This window comes from Mustela putorius, unplaced genomic scaffold (assembly GCF_011764305.1).
Source record: "Mustela putorius furo isolate JIRA1106 unplaced genomic scaffold, ASM1176430v1.1 tig00003869_pilon_pilon_pilon, whole genome shotgun sequence".
NCBI lineage: Eukaryota > Metazoa > Chordata > Mammalia > Carnivora > Mustelidae > Mustela > Mustela putorius.
Genome location: NW_025422021.1, coordinates 5,584,229 through 5,599,647, shown reverse-complemented (window position 1 = coordinate 5,599,647; position 15,419 = coordinate 5,584,229). Strand labels below are relative to the sequence as shown.

General features: G+C 43.6%; 1 long non-coding RNA gene across 4 annotated transcripts in view; it reads left to right on the top strand.

Moving 5' to 3' along the window:
* The window catches only part of LOC106003914, a 35,855-nt gene extending 23,570 nt beyond the window's left edge, over positions 1 to 12,285 (top strand). For all 4 annotated transcript variants that reach the window (XR_006602533.1, XR_006602535.1, XR_001176662.2 and 1 more), the window contains one exon: positions 9,006 to 12,285. This is a non-coding gene — a long non-coding RNA (uncharacterized LOC106003914). The remainder of the gene's footprint in view (positions 1 to 9,005) is intronic.
* The last annotated feature ends 3,134 nt before the right edge of the window (positions 12,286 to 15,419 follow it).

Here is a 15,419-nt window from a genome sequence, read left to right as displayed (position 1 = left end):
TATGCACTGAGTGGTGGACAGACCTGGATGGTGGAGGCCTTGCATGCAAGCTGGGGAGTTTGTCTGTAAGAAAGTGAAGAACCACTGAGAGGTTTTGAGTAGGAGAATGATGCCATTAAAATGACTGTTGTGAGGATTAGTCTAGTAGTGTGCAAGAAAAAGTAGCTCTTGTTGGCAAAGACACAGTTATGAGACCACAGCATTTGTCCAAACATGAGGGAGAAACTAATACTGCTCAAGAGAATATACCACCACAAGGCTTTAATAATTCTCTGGTGAATTAGAAAAACGATTTTCAAATGTTCTGGAGTATTCAAATAAATCAGTCACAGCTGCTCCCCCTTCTTGAGAAATAGCGCCAAATTAAACTTGGCTTTCAGCAGACATGAAAAGCAAAATTAAGCAATCATCTAAAATCCAGGGCAATGCCCTATACTTAAAAGGTGCTCGATAAATTTTTCTTACAATTTTGATGAAAATATTATCCAATTCAAGCAAGAAAAATTATATTCCTCTAGACAACCAGCTTTTTCAGATATCAATACTTTTGTTAAAATATGATTTATAAGGCTGCCTTAACTTATATGTATTTTAAATGTATATAGTAAATGAATGCTAAATCTGGAGGCAAATTGATTTTTTCTTCATGAGCTAAGTGATATGGTAGGAGGAATAAAGGAATAAAGTAAGGCTTTGAGTCTAGAATCTTTATTGTTGAGAATTCCATAAAACTTTGGTATTTGCTAAGGCTCACAATTTCAATTGACTGAACCAGATAACCTTAACATAAGTAAGCTTTATGATTCCTGGAGAACCTTGGGCTAAATTATGAACTAAGATAAATGAGCTTTTAGGGATACCTGATTCACCAGTGTAAATTGTCACTGGCTGGGAGAACTTGATGAGTGGGTTCCTTAACATCTCCAGGCCTCAGTTTTCTCATCTGGGAAATGGGAGTGATAATAGCAACACTTGCCCTCACGAATAAACTAGGCAAATGCTAGTCACTCTTGAGACTCATTCCCTAACTCCCTGAGTGCCCCCTGCACCCTGCAGTGCCCAGTGCCTCCATATTGTCCTCTGGGCCACACTGCATTCTCCCCTCACCCTTATTAAAGGTTACCTGTCCTAAGTTCCCCCTCATCCTATTCAGTGTCCTAATTTTGGCTACACTCTTAACCTGTAGCATGCTAAGATGCTAATGAATGTTAATATATCTATTTACCAGCTCTTCCAGACCCCTTGTTTGCATTTTTAAAAAGCCTTAAGCCAACAGCAAACACGGTATTAATTTTAGGGTTTTCAATCGGCTACTCAGGAAGATTCTGGAAGGAGAGAAGGAAGGTGGGTCCAAGTGCTACCTATACTAATAAGGCAGACTCTGGGCAGAGTCTGACTTCCTGGCAGTCCCTCAGTGGCTCCATAATCAACACCTGATTGTGTTGTGGCTGCTACAACCGTGAGCCAATTTCCCTGCCAAGGTTGGTCCTATACACGGGAGCAGTTTTCTGGTTAATAAAATATGCCACCATCCCTCTCACATTCAGCCAATGGGAAAGTTGCCCTCAGTGGGTTCAGTAGGTATGCTTCCTACAGGTTTTATAGCTCAGGGCTGTGTTCTGGCATCTCCTGTCCCAGCTGCACTAAGGGCCCACTGGGTCTCCTCCCGCATTTCCAAACGCAGGCATTTAATCCACAGCCGTGTTTCCCATCGCCGGCAAAGGGAGCTGCTCTGCCTCCCTGCATGACGGGCTCTTTCCACTCAAACCAATTGTGGCACTTGTCTCCCTCGGCCCTGGCGCCTACCTACAGCTGTGCTCACTGGAGTGAGACTGTAATTTGCTACAGCATGCCAGGGTATTAATAGACAATTATTTATTGCAAATCGGAACCATTTATACTGTTTACTGGCTGACACAATGTAAAATTTTGATCCAAATGTTAATGTGTCCATGACATTGCATAATTCTGTTCCGTGCCATGGTTTTTCTCTTCTAAATGAATCGAATTGTGCGGTACGAGGAAATGGCATTTTTAATGGATGAATGATTTACAGCCTCAAACTTAGAAGGCTATTATTTGTGTAACTAAGGGAGAATTGACTAATTGTGATAACGCAGCAAATTAGACAAATTTAGGATTGTACTGGGAATAAATTTGTAGGGAGAAAACGAGAATAACTCGCTGAGTTTTTAAAGGGTAACTGATAAATCTCACTTTAGCTTTACAGGTCAGTTGTATTTTGGGGGCGGGGGAAGGGGGGAGACCAGGTACCTTTGAGGCCAAACAGACTTATAAATATTCAATTGAGTAGAACATAGATAAAAATTACCTCTTCATAAAGAACCATATGTGTAGGAAAGAGTACTTCCAATTCTCCAAATGTTTACTGAAATTGCCTACACAAATGTTTTCAGCAGTTGGGTGGAAACAAAGAGCTTTACAGTTATGTGGTTTCCATGAAAAAGACACCAATTTTAGCATATTTACCTTCTATTTGTTGAGCACGCAACAAACACATTGCCAGGGAAGAATGATTTCCTAATGGAGATCGTCATGATTTTTCAAAATAAAAAATGTGTATCAGCAAAAATCGTATTTCTTTCTTTCTGCGATATTCCTCTTAGGTTGTTTTATATTGATTCCTGTTATTCTGTTACTTTGGCCCGCAGAGAGATTGTTAAGATAAAAAGTGCCTCAAGGCAGCTCTAATTAAATCTCCGAGAAGTGAGCTGGGATATCTGAACACAAGGACATTCGAAGTAAAGATGCCTTTAATCCTTCAGTCCGGGTGGCTCTCACAAATTCACGATGAGAGAACACGGATTGGGGTGGGGGGGTTGCTCTAAGAATCCTAATAAAATATTTGTGTGTCCTTCCCGATCATACACAAAACGGCCTTCTCTTCTCTGGCAGGCCCGCTGACTTAGTTTCCCCTCCTGCCCCTGCTGCCAGACTCACTCCTCCAGACTGTTCTCCACATCCTTCTAAACCATGTGCTTGCCCTGCTTCTCTGCTGCTGAAGTTCATTCCCTAAATGGTCAAGATAAAGCACGAACGCTTGGGCTAGGGGCACTCAGGGCCTCTGAACCTCACCCCCGATTCCCTTCTGCCCCGCTCTTTCTCTCAGCCTTTCACCCTGTCCATGAACCAGACGCTCCAGGGGACTTGTAGTCCTTGGAACAGACCACGTGCTTATCTCTCTCACCTTTGCACATCCCTATTCCTCTGCTTTGTGTGCCCTCTTCACTCTGCTCGGCTGGCACTGATGCTCCCAGGGTGGGTTCAGGCAACATCCCTGGGAAGGCTCTGCTGAGCCCTGAGTGGGTCGGCTGCCCCACTCAAGGCGCCTCCACACCCAGCTGGGAGCCGTGGTTCCTTAAGCAGCATCCAGGACCAGAAGCTCCTGGAGGACATGCCTTGTCTTCTTTGCTGGACTGGGCCACAAACTAAACCCTCGGTCCATGTATGTGGAATAAATGAAACCCCCGTTTAATACCCATGGGTTGATCCATAAAGTGAAGTTGTACTCACTGGTAAAAATGAAGACAGTACTATTTACTTTAATGCTGTGAGGATCGAGGGAGATTGTGCCAAGGCTCAAAGGCACAGAGACGACTCAGCAATGGTGCTGGGACTGTCACTTCAAAAGAGCTACACCTTAGCTCTTACTCTTCAGCATCTTCTGTGGCACCTGTTGGGAAGGCCTCATAGAGTAGAAGCCTTAGCTGAATGTGGCCAAAGCTTATTTCCAAATGAGGACACAATATACCCATTACTGTCAATGTTGATTGGGAATTAATACTTGGGAAGGCCTCAGTACTAGTAGGCTTAAATTCGGGTCTTTTTGAAATGGTAAGAACTCAAGGACAGAAACCACAGCTTATGCTTTACAGGTACTTAGAGACTTTTCAGTTGAATTTGAATTGGAGAATTCAAAAAAATCTGATTTATTTGTCCAGCACATAGTTATTGTGTTTTTGTATAGACTGTTGGCTCTATCCATCTTTTCTTCCATGGACCTCCATCTAGAATGGAAAAAGGTCTGGGGAAAATGGAAAGCAGTAACCAACTGCAGCAGTGTAGACAATAGTGATGTAATCACTGGTTGAAATTGGTTCAGACGTCAGTATTAATGGCACTGGCTGTGTCAGAGTGAAGGACCAAACGGCATTGCTATAACTTACATGATAAATGAAGCCAAGACTACTGCCCACCATATTCATAATGGACCCCAGGGTATGTCACAGTTAAGAATTTGAATCGTAAAATTAGACAGACCTGGACAGCTGTGCGATTTCATACAAATTACTTAGCCTTTCAGATTCTTCAGCCATGTCATGGGGATTACAAACCCTACTTCGGGAGATTGCTTTGTGGGTCAATTAAGATAACGCATACAAAACACTTAACCCAGTAAGAACTCCAAAAAGATGGTTAGTTTTGTTATCACTTGGAAGATAAATCATGGAACATGTAGCATTCTAAAATACATTAAGGATACCTGTTTGAGAGGGAAGATTTTTTTTTTATTGACTCAATTGAATGTCCAGCCCATGATCACCGGTGAGTGCGACCATGCCCTCCTCTGGAACTGCAAAAAAATGGGGCATTAAACACACATGCAAGAAATAAGATGACAGATCCCAAGATCCTAAGTATACCAACGAAAGGAGAAATTTCACTTTTCTTATAAATAATCAGCCACAAGTCTCAGTACTTGTGACATTCCTTGGTCTAGCTTTCTTTGCTATCAAGCAAAATCAGAATGTAGAAATATTTTTAAAAAAAGGGGGGGGTGCCTGGGTGGCTCTGTTGAACTGCTGCCTTAGGCTCAGGTCATGATCCTGGAGTTCTGGGATCAAGTCCAGCATCGGGCACCCTGCTGGGCAGGGAGTTTGCTTCTCCCTCTGACCTCTCCCCCGTCATGCTCTCTCTCTCTCAAATAAATAAAATCTTTTAAAAAAATTAAAATTAAAAAAAGGAAAGACTTTTTTTAGACTTTAAGAGAGTAGTCTGGCTCAGGCCTCTGCATTCAGGAAGAGCCTCAGATGAATTTTTGAGCATTTTTTCCAATCTAACCAAGAAGACACACTGATAGAGTTGGAAAAAAAACCCACATCAGACAAATTTCAAGCTGGGTCCCTATACTGGAGACTGGAGCACACTGTGAAGAAATCTTATTTGCACATCCCTTCAGTATCTTTGGAAAACACAATTGTCTTGTCTGAAATACCTCATGTTAAAGGCATTAAATTTGTTAATTTCATTAATTGAAAATAATGTTCTATAACCCTGCTTAGATTCCTCTTCAATTTTTAATACTCAGATCCTCTAAAAATAGAAGGAACCTGGGCCACCATCTTGCCATATAAGGGATCATGCCCTTTCTAACTCACTCACGTGGTCAATGCCTGATTTTGATCAACAGAAGGAAACTACCCCCTTTTCATATTAAAAGGATTTATTTTACTCTCATCCCATTCAAAAAGAATGGAGAAGCCATAAGCAGAAATATATCGATTAAAAGCCGGTTTTTAATTGTGTTCAATGGAAGAATTCCTTGGGAGTTGCATAGGGCTGCCTCACTAATGTACACCAAGAGGAATTCAGATTTTATATTATTTGTTCTAAACCAGAACATTTTACTTATTATTCATAATACATGTTGAAAGCAGACACCAAAATGGCTCATTTGGAGCCTTTTTGTGCTCGCCTGCTAATGCACATTAATGCCAGTACACATTCTGTATTACAGATCCATAAAATGCATTTGCATAATATTGAAATTATAATCCCAAATGTGTAGTAAAAACCTTTATGAAAAATTGTTACTGCTCAGCTAGTATACAGTGGCTAATTTTTAATCTTCAGCCTCTCAGCTGCGAGTAAAGATAGGGTCTTCTTTAAATAAAAATCTCAGGAGTAGGAGCCTGGAACTGAACTCTCCTCTCTTTTTAAGTAGGGTATTTTTAGTTAGGGGAATATAATATCTAACGGCTAAACATTTGCCTTTCTGGTGATTCTGGCCTTTTGTGAGCTGATGTCTTGACTTTGTAAATTAAGTTGAAAAATATCTCTAATTTACCTGCCTTGTATCAGTAATGGGAAGAAAGGCCCCTCCTTCCTAGTTAGTGAAGAGCCTTCTGGAATAGAATCCAAATGTCTGGGATGGCAAATATTTTAGCAGAGAATACCCCTGGCCACTGTTTCTTGGAGGCCATCTCTGTGTTCGGTAGTGTGATAGAGTCTTGATTAAATTAAAACAAAACCTCATAATAATTCAATGACATAGACACACATTCCTCATCATGAGACAGTCTAGAGAGTGTAGGCACTTGCCAGGGTCTCTCAGAGGGAGACCCACGTCTGTTAGGTCCCGTGTCTCAACTGCTACCTCCAACAACAGTATTAAATACAGATGTTTGATACTTTAAGTGATTCCACAACTGTGCTTTTAAATGATTTCCAGAGAGTTCTAGATGAGACTTTCCTAGATTAACGTCACTGAGTTGCCTCATCACCTAGGCTATACTGAGGGGAACCCTCCCTAATGGTTGGCTGAACACTCACCTTGTGCCCAGTGGGGCCAGGGAATGGGCTTGCCTTTCCTCTGTGGAGCTTGGTCATCTTTTGGCCGCTAGCCCCTCTTATTGTTTCACGTAATCCTCAGCAGAAGTTCATTCTCTGTGCAACCCCAGGCAGTTCCACACAATTCACATTTATGTCATGACCAAACTGGGAAACAAGGATGCGTTCTCCAATACTCATTCACCAGGATGTATCTCCTTCTTCCCCTCTCTCTCTCTCTCAATTTACAGCTAGAGGAAGGAGAAGAGGAAACCGGCGTCAAACCGGCCCAGCCCCACCACAGGTCGGCCAACCTAGACTAGTGGCTCCTTGACAAGGACCAAGAGAGAACTGGACATAAGACTGAATCAATCCCCTACTTTATTTGGGGGATTGTGGTCTGGACAAAAAAGTTTTATTACCCTAGTCACTTACACTATTTAATTTTAATCGGTATTACATGCAAATTCAAAAGGTCTAATCATTCACCGGTTACTTTTTATGCAATGGGAAGCATAATTTCTACCTGTTAAAACAAGCACTGGCATATTATACATGATCTTCTGCACCTTTTTTTTCATTCTTTAGTATCTTAGAAATCCCTTTTTACAGGGATATAGAGCTGCCTCTTTCTTGTAATAGCTATGTGCCTTAACTCATTTAATCAGTCTTCTTTTGATGGATATTTAAGTTGTTTCCAATTATTTGCTATTACAAACGTTGCTGCAATAAGTCAGTAATTCATACTTCATTTCGAAACGTGTAAATAGATGTGTAAGATCAAGTCCCGGAAATGTAATCACAGGGACACTGGGAATGCATCCTTTTAATTTTGGTAGATTTTGAAACATTGTCCACCATAGGAAGTGGCCCAATTTACACTCTCCCCTACCCCAGCCTCACACCAGCAAGGCAGGAGTGCGTCTTGGCTTAACCTTTTCAGTCAGCGGTTTCTGGGAGGTGGGGACTGGGACTTGAGAGAAGATGGAGTCAGAGGTGGGCAGGACAGAGGCCTGGCTATGTGGAGGGCAGCTGGTCTACCAGCTTGTTTCCCAGGCATGTGACAGAATGAGGAAGACTGGGAAACTCTTATTCATTTCAAACTACTCCTAAATAAACTCAAACATATGGGTCTTCTGTCTGCTGAGAAAAGTCTCCAGGAGGTAAATTCCACAGCCTTTTTGGGTAAACTATTTGGACTTCTCACAACTCTTCTGAAAGTCAGGACATTTTTCCTTATGTCTAATATAAATCTTTCTCACATACATCCACTTGTGAAAAACGTGTGCTAACATTACCCCAAAGCCATGAAAGTTCAGCTGGTTAGACAACACGATGCTCTAATTTCACGGCTAAAGTATGTATCCTCCTTTAAAAAACAAAAAAACAAAACACACACACACACACATCCCCTAAATCACTTGAGAAACTTTTAATGCAAATGCAAGGGATAGCATGAATGTTTTTATCTTACCCTGCATTGAACTTACTGTGTGGGGTCGTGTACTTGAAAATGTTGCCACGCTCTCCTCTTTTACCCTCCTCGTGTATAATAATCCCAGAGTTACGATACTCTCTCGTTAGATGCTGATTAACATATAGCTTTCCTAACAACGCTTCCAAAATCACTTCTGCTAAACAAGAAACTGTCGCTGTGACAAAGAGGCTTGCAGGTTATTTCTGAGTGTATCTTTCTTCTTCTGTCTAGATACAATAACTATTTTAGGAACATTTGGCATCCAAAAAATCCCAGCATTGTGCAAATTAAAACATCTGCTTATACTTTGACACCCTCATTCTTCAAAGGTTAGTTGGATTTGCGGTTGCTTTGTTCAACAAGACTGCTCTTAGAGCCCAAGGATGCACATTTAATTATTGGGAAGATATGTTTGACAGAGCTGTGGGGGAAAAAAATTACCCTTCATATTCAGACCAGCATTAACATTTTTATAGAAGGAGATTGCCTGAGAGTCAAAGAAGGGGGAAACTCCAGGAAAATAAATATGAATCTATTTGGTCACTGGTCCTCTTTTACTGATTTATAAGACACCAACCAATGACTCTTTGCTCTGTTGCCTAGAACTCATCACTTTGCTCTCACACTGGCATTTCTGATTTCTTCAGAGGCTAAAGACAGCAAAGTAAACTCTGCTTCCAACAATAAATAACAGAGGGAGTTATTCTTTTCATTCAAGCAGGCTTTAGATCACAGCAGACAGCTACAACCAGGTGCATTTAGCTACATCTGTCATTGCCACGAATGCAAAACATGTAAAGAATCTGCCGCACACGGGTCTCCAGGCAGCCAATCCACCCTCATCGGTATTCGTCCAGTCCCAACCATGGCAGAGCTGTTGTCAACCAACACCAGGAGGAAGGGCTGAGGTGCCCGTAGGCATGGCACCATCTCCTAATTGGTTTGTTTGTTTACACAGGTCACTGGTGCCAGGTAGCAGACTGTACCCTGGAAGTCTTTCCGTATCTCAGGCCAAAGACTGGTAATCTCCCATGGCAACGCCGAGATAACACATGTCAGGAGGCGGCAGTGGCTGGTAAACCAACTCATCACCCACCTCGTCCCACTGCCCCTTCCGGCCCCCTCCTGTTGCAGTCTTCTCCATGCCATTCCAGAAGCCACAGACCTTTGGTGGACCAGGAGGGAAGGCAGAGGGATGGGGAATGCAGAACACATGCAGCAAGAGGGATCTGGTGAGGCAGAACCCAGCAGGTGAACAATGACTCATTTAGAAACGTGCAGCTGGGGTGTGTTATTTGCATACCAGGGACCTTTTGTTAAAGTGGTTTCGTGCAGTGTGGGCGCAGCAGCAGGGGTGGGGGAAACACATGAATCCCCCTACAGAGCAGAGTCACTTCCCATCTAATTTGGGCACAAGTTGAGAGAAGGCGCTCTCATCGGGAACCTGCTGCAGAGAAGCTGCGAGGTTCTGAGATTTATTTTCCTTCTGCCGAGTATATTATTTCCAAACTTGCCTTTTCAAGATCTTGCAAACTCCCTGGAAAAATGACTTAACAATGTAATGAAAACAACAGTGAAACAAAAGCCGCTGTTGATGAGGGACAGAGGTAAGGCTGGGTTTGAAATGAGTGACGAACCTCGTAATGAGGTGTGCAGCTTTGTGTATGAAGCGATTTCTCTCCGGTACTTTTCCAGATGTGATGGAATACATTTATTTTGGTGCTCATCTGAACTGAAATAATACAAATGAGATACTAAAAAGATATCATTACGTGCAGAAGTAGGCGAAGAATTTAGAATCCCAGTTCTACAAGTTAACAGCTGTGCGCCCAGCAATTTCGAAACAGCCTCGAGTCTGCAGGTTGCCCAGGAACCTCTGTCAAGCTCGTATGGACCAGCGATGATCTACGTGTGAATCCTGCATGTTGATAGCTCAAGTCTACTTTATTTCGGGCAAAAATAAATAGCTGGTAGTAAGAAGTCTGTCTGCACCGAGAGCCTGTGCTACCACTGAATGCAGCCGCTGTGGTGGTGCAATAAAACGGGATGAGTTTTCAACTAGCAGATGGTACCCTGTACAGTGCCTGAAATAAAATGGAGAATTAGGGTGCCCTAAGGTGTGCACAGGAAAGGCAATTACATGAAATAAATGGGCCTCAGGCCTACAGGATGCTCAAGTATGCTACACAGGAGACAAATAGTACATCTGGTGAACAGATTTTATCACACACTGGAAAGCCATAAAGCACACCGTTGAATATCCGATCCCCATCTCACAATGACATTTTACCTGTGTTGGTATTCAGTGCTGTTTATTTTAAAAGGTGCTGTAATCTCAATGATGTGTTTTAAAAGCCTCCTTAACACGGTTTTCTACTATGTACAATTTGGGGGAGGGGGACAGACACAAACCACGCAATGAGAATTTTGTGGACGAATAGCCGCTCTGGTGGGACGAGATGAGGTTTTGATTTCATTTACCCCATTGCTGATGTGACTTTGGTAATAGGATTATACTTGTCAGCACTCCCTGTTTGGGAAAATGCCAACATATTTTTAATACTAGTTCCCACATCTCCATTTCATTGTCTGTAACCTCGCTAGAGTTTCCCTCCCTGCCCCCCCCACCCTTTTTCTTAATGTTCAAAGAAAAAGCGATCAGAGGTGGTGAGGGTTTGCAAGGAGAATTTGTTGGCATGGAGCCCCTTCTCCTTTCTTCCTCCACAAACGCAAAATGCTTTCTGTTTGAATATTGTGTGTTCCTTTTCTATTGTTAAAAAAAAAAAAAAAGACTGAGGAGCACGTAACATTCATTATTGTTTTAAGAGTTGCTGTAATAAAATCCTCTCAGTACTTAAAGATAGTTTTAGTGTCCCTCCTAGGATTCATTCTGGCTTTCATAATTGGGTAATTGCATCCCCTCCCCCACCAATAAATATTTTCACCCAATTAAGTTTAAAACTATAATAAATTTTAAAGAATTATAGTCTAAAAATTCATACCCTAGAACCAGTACTAAGTATGAATATTTATCTTAAGCCACAGAGCAGTGCAGCCTGTTTATGGGGTCTCTAGCTTCTGCACCATGTCCGAGGGTCAAGAGCTGCCATCCGCAGTGTGGCCTCCCCCGGGGTGGCCTGGAGATGCAGCGGCAGCTGCAGGGAGCTGGGGCATGGTTTTCAGACACAAGATCCTTTGCTTCCACCTTCCAGTCCTTTGTTTCCAGACAGCATTCTTCGACCACTCACTCCTTCATCCACTCAGCCATTCTCACTCGTTCCCTGGTTCATTCATTTGTCCATTCCTCTGAGCACGGGGCGGGGCCCACGAGGAACCAGGTGGCTGCCTGTACAGAGCCTACCTTCCTCTCCCTCCCCTTCGCTCCACACAGCCGTGTGTCCACATCAGGGTCGCAGGGCTAGCTTGCATGTAAACCCCCTGTAGCACAAGAGCACAGGCTCTCGATGGTAAAGGGCAACTCGGTGACACGGTCCCCTGACTGCATCGTTCAGATGTAGAGTAAATGCACACAAGTTCACAGTCCAAGAGTCAGATTCCAAGCTCGGCCCACTAAAGGCACACAACCTCTGTTTCTTCCTTAACAGAATAGGAATACAATCAAGCCAGTAATGCTCGGGGCCCTGGAACCAGCAGCCCCTACGAACGGGTCCCATTTGCACGGTGAAAGCTGAAGTTGGGCAGAAAGGGAGAGAGCAGGAGAGACTCAGGACAACCAGAGCAGGAGTGAGAAGCCAGGAATGACTACTAAGGCAAGAAAGAGAATCAAAAGGAGAAGCTCAGTTGGCCCAGCCCAGGTGAGGAGAGGAAGGACCCAGAGCTCTGGGAAAAGGCTAATCCTGAGGGCCTCATCAGGGAGATGCACCTCACGGCTCCAGTCCACCTTCTTTCCTCATACTGGCTGCGTCCTTCCATCCACTCTGTCCCCACGCCAACCCCAAATGCCTAGACGTGCTCTTTCCTGGTCATGTCTTCTGCCTCCACCATCAAAGCTTAACTACCTCTACCCTGTCGCCCTCTAAGCGCATGGCGCTGTGCTTCAGAACTGGGCTTCGGATGAGAGGTTATGAGAGAATAATTCCTTGAAAACACAAGGGCAGTGGTGCTCAGTCCCCAGGTGATAGCATTTAAGGTACCAAATCCTATTAAGGTCGACCAAGCCGCTGATAATACCAAGTTGGTGGTGAGGAGGGGGAGCTCTATACAGGGGCGCCTGGGTGGCTCAGTCATTACGCATCTGCCTTTGGCTGGGGTCATGATCCCAGGGTCCTGGGATGGAGCCCCAAGTCAGGCTCCCTGCTCAGCAAGAGGCCTGCTTCTCGCTGTCTCACTCCCCCTGCTTGTGTTCTCTCTCTCGCTGTGTCAAATAAATAGATGAAATCTTAAAAAATAACTAACTAAATAAAGCTCTATATAAATGTCAAGAATTTCTGAAAACATCGAGAGGGAAGTTGTTTTAAAAATCCAAGACTGAGACCTGAAAACATATCAGAATCTTGTCACCTTTGCTCTTCACGTACCTTTCTGATAGTCTGGGGGGGCTTGGTGGTGGCAACTCAGGTTTACAGAGAGAAAAGATCCTGAATTTTGAAGTGTAACAGCTGAGCTGGAACTAAAACCAATCGGGTATGCGGCTCATGATTTCCTATGCAGAGCTGATGGAGATAATGGCAATAATACTTCGTGTCATTTTCACTCTCATATATTTCAGTTGATTTCAAAGATTTCATTTGGGAAAATAAAAGTAGTGTGTTTTTTAAAAAAACAGTCTAAAAAAAAGTAGGGAAAGATGACAGGGAAGAATTTGAGGGGAATCTCATTTGTATCTGGATTCAATTTGGACTGTATGCAGATTTTTCATCAGTTCTTGATAAGCAGCACCACTAAACTGCAGGCAAGGCTGGAGGGTGACGTGGACAGTTGTACGTTTCTAGGAAGCTAGGAGGGAAGTGTGTGCTGGCAGGGGGTCTTGTTATGACGTGTGTATGTTTTCAATGCTGTTTCTCCAAGGGCGGCTTGGGCCATGGGGACTGCTTGCTGCCAGATGCCTGTTGTGTCACCTGCTCCAAGGTCAGTCTTGGCTGAAGAAGGGACCAGTCCATGGGGCACCTGGGTGTCTCAGTCAGTTAAGTATCAGACTCTTGATTTCTGCTCAGGTCTTGAATTCAGGGTCATGATATCGAGCCTCACCTTGGGCTCCACACTAAGTGTGGGGTCTGCTTGAGATTCTCTCTTTTCCTCTCCCTCTGTCCCTCCACCCCTGCTCAGCCTCATTCTTTCACTGTCTTAAAAAATAAAATAAAACAAAAAAGAAGGGCTCTGTCCAGAATTAGCCAAGGTTGCAGGGAGCTACCCCTGTCTCCCAACCAGATGGAAGTAGCCTGAACATGTGTGGAGAAAGGTCGTTTCTATGGTAGCTGTCACTAGGCACCCTGCCAGGGAGGCTGTCTGGGACGTAGTGGACTGAAGGCAAGATGTCACCGTCTCTGTCCTACCCCGCTGCCTCTGTAGTCGGTTCCCAGAGCACGGCCCCCCAACACGGTTGCCCCGGCTTCCCAGAGCACGGCCCCCCAACTTGCCAGCTACCGCACGTGTGGACAGGTGGAACTCCCACTGCTGTTGTTCTCCGGCTGTGGAACCCCAGCAAGTTATTTCCACCCTTTAAACCTCAGTTCTCTGCTCTATGAAGTGGGCATGAAGTAGAAGTACTTTCATCACGAGACTGTGATGAGAACAAATGAAGTAATCCAAAGAACGTGCAAAGTACAATGGCTGGCTCCCAGGAATAGCTCAACAATTTTTAGCTCTTCTTCCCAAGAATAACTCTGTAGGCAAGGTTAAGTTAACTCTGTAGTGCTCACTACAGAAAAGCATCAGAAGGCGTGTAGGAGGAAAAAGACACAGAGGCTGGCACAGTGGGCGCGGAGGAGAGGCGGGAAGTCCTAGAATCAGATCAAATTAGAAACAGAATTGGCTTGGTCCCGCTCTGCACGCGATGTTGCAGGAGTCTCTATCATTGAGCCTCAGCTCAAGAACAGAAATCCTTTGGGATAATCAGAGACGAATAGTGAGTATGGGGGAGTCACACGGACGCCATTCTAGAAGGTGGCTCGGTGACAATAAGTAACAAAACTGTGTGGCAACTTACCCAGTAGTTGATGGATACACGGAGAGGTCAGTCACAGCTTTAGACAGGGAAAGTGGGGAAATGAGTAAAAGAGGGTAAAGTTTGGCTATTAGGAAGGAAGCCAAATCAAGGACAACCCTAGGCTGTCATCACAAGGATGTTACCAAGGCTGTCTGAAGACCCTTAGAGACCAGAGGATCTGCAGTGTCCTGACATGTGCCTGAAGGGGTACAGATGAAAAGGTGTTGTGCTCACAGGAAATCAGTGACACTGAGACACAGAAAGGATCTCTTCAGAAGGGTCTGAGTGAATATAAATGGCTTCGGGTGCTGGCATTCAATTTTTTTTAAGGGGGATGAATAAAATGCAAGTTAATTTGCAGGGAAAATAAAAAAGAGGAAAAATGAGATGAAAATGAAATAAGACTTGTATTGACTTCGAGATAATTCCAAAATGACCCGAAGACAAAGAAGATTGAGAAAACAGCTGGTATGTCAGAATGCACCAGGAGGAATTTTGGGCGGAGCAGAAGTGAAACCGGACTACAGAAGTACTTCAATGCCAATCCTATTACCTCAACAAATCTGAGATTTCTAAGGCTTTGAGATCAGCAGGGACCTTGCTGAATATGGTTGATTTTACAGTGCTGGATAGGAGAATGATAAGAAAGAGCATTTCTTTAGGCTATTGACAGAAGAGAAATAGGAAGACATAAGCCAGCAGGATATGAGATCAACCTCCATAAATAAAAACCCTATACATGCATATGATATTTTTATAATATCTTGCAAAAGACTTCTGTTTTCTCACCAACCTTCCTCTCACCTTACTGTCCTCAACTCTGAGTTCTATTTCGATGACTCCATTAACTCTCCTATTTCAAACACCAAATGCCCAGTCTACTGACCTGTGTGCATAGACTGATTTAGTCAGTGCATGTTTGCTGAGCGTATCTACCTATGGGGCCCTGTGCTAGATATTGGGTGATACGAACTCTGCCTTCACCGAGCTTATAATCATGGGGCAAAGCAGATGTACACAGATGAATCCACAGAACAAGACAAGACATCATTTTGAGTTTACAAATACATCATATTGAGTTTACAAAGACAGTGCTTTGAGGACATGGCAAATGAGGCAGGAGCTATGTATTTTCATTAGGTGGACTGGGCGGGGGGCTTTGTGAGAGACTAGGATTTCAAATAGTGGGAGCAGAGATGTGACAGA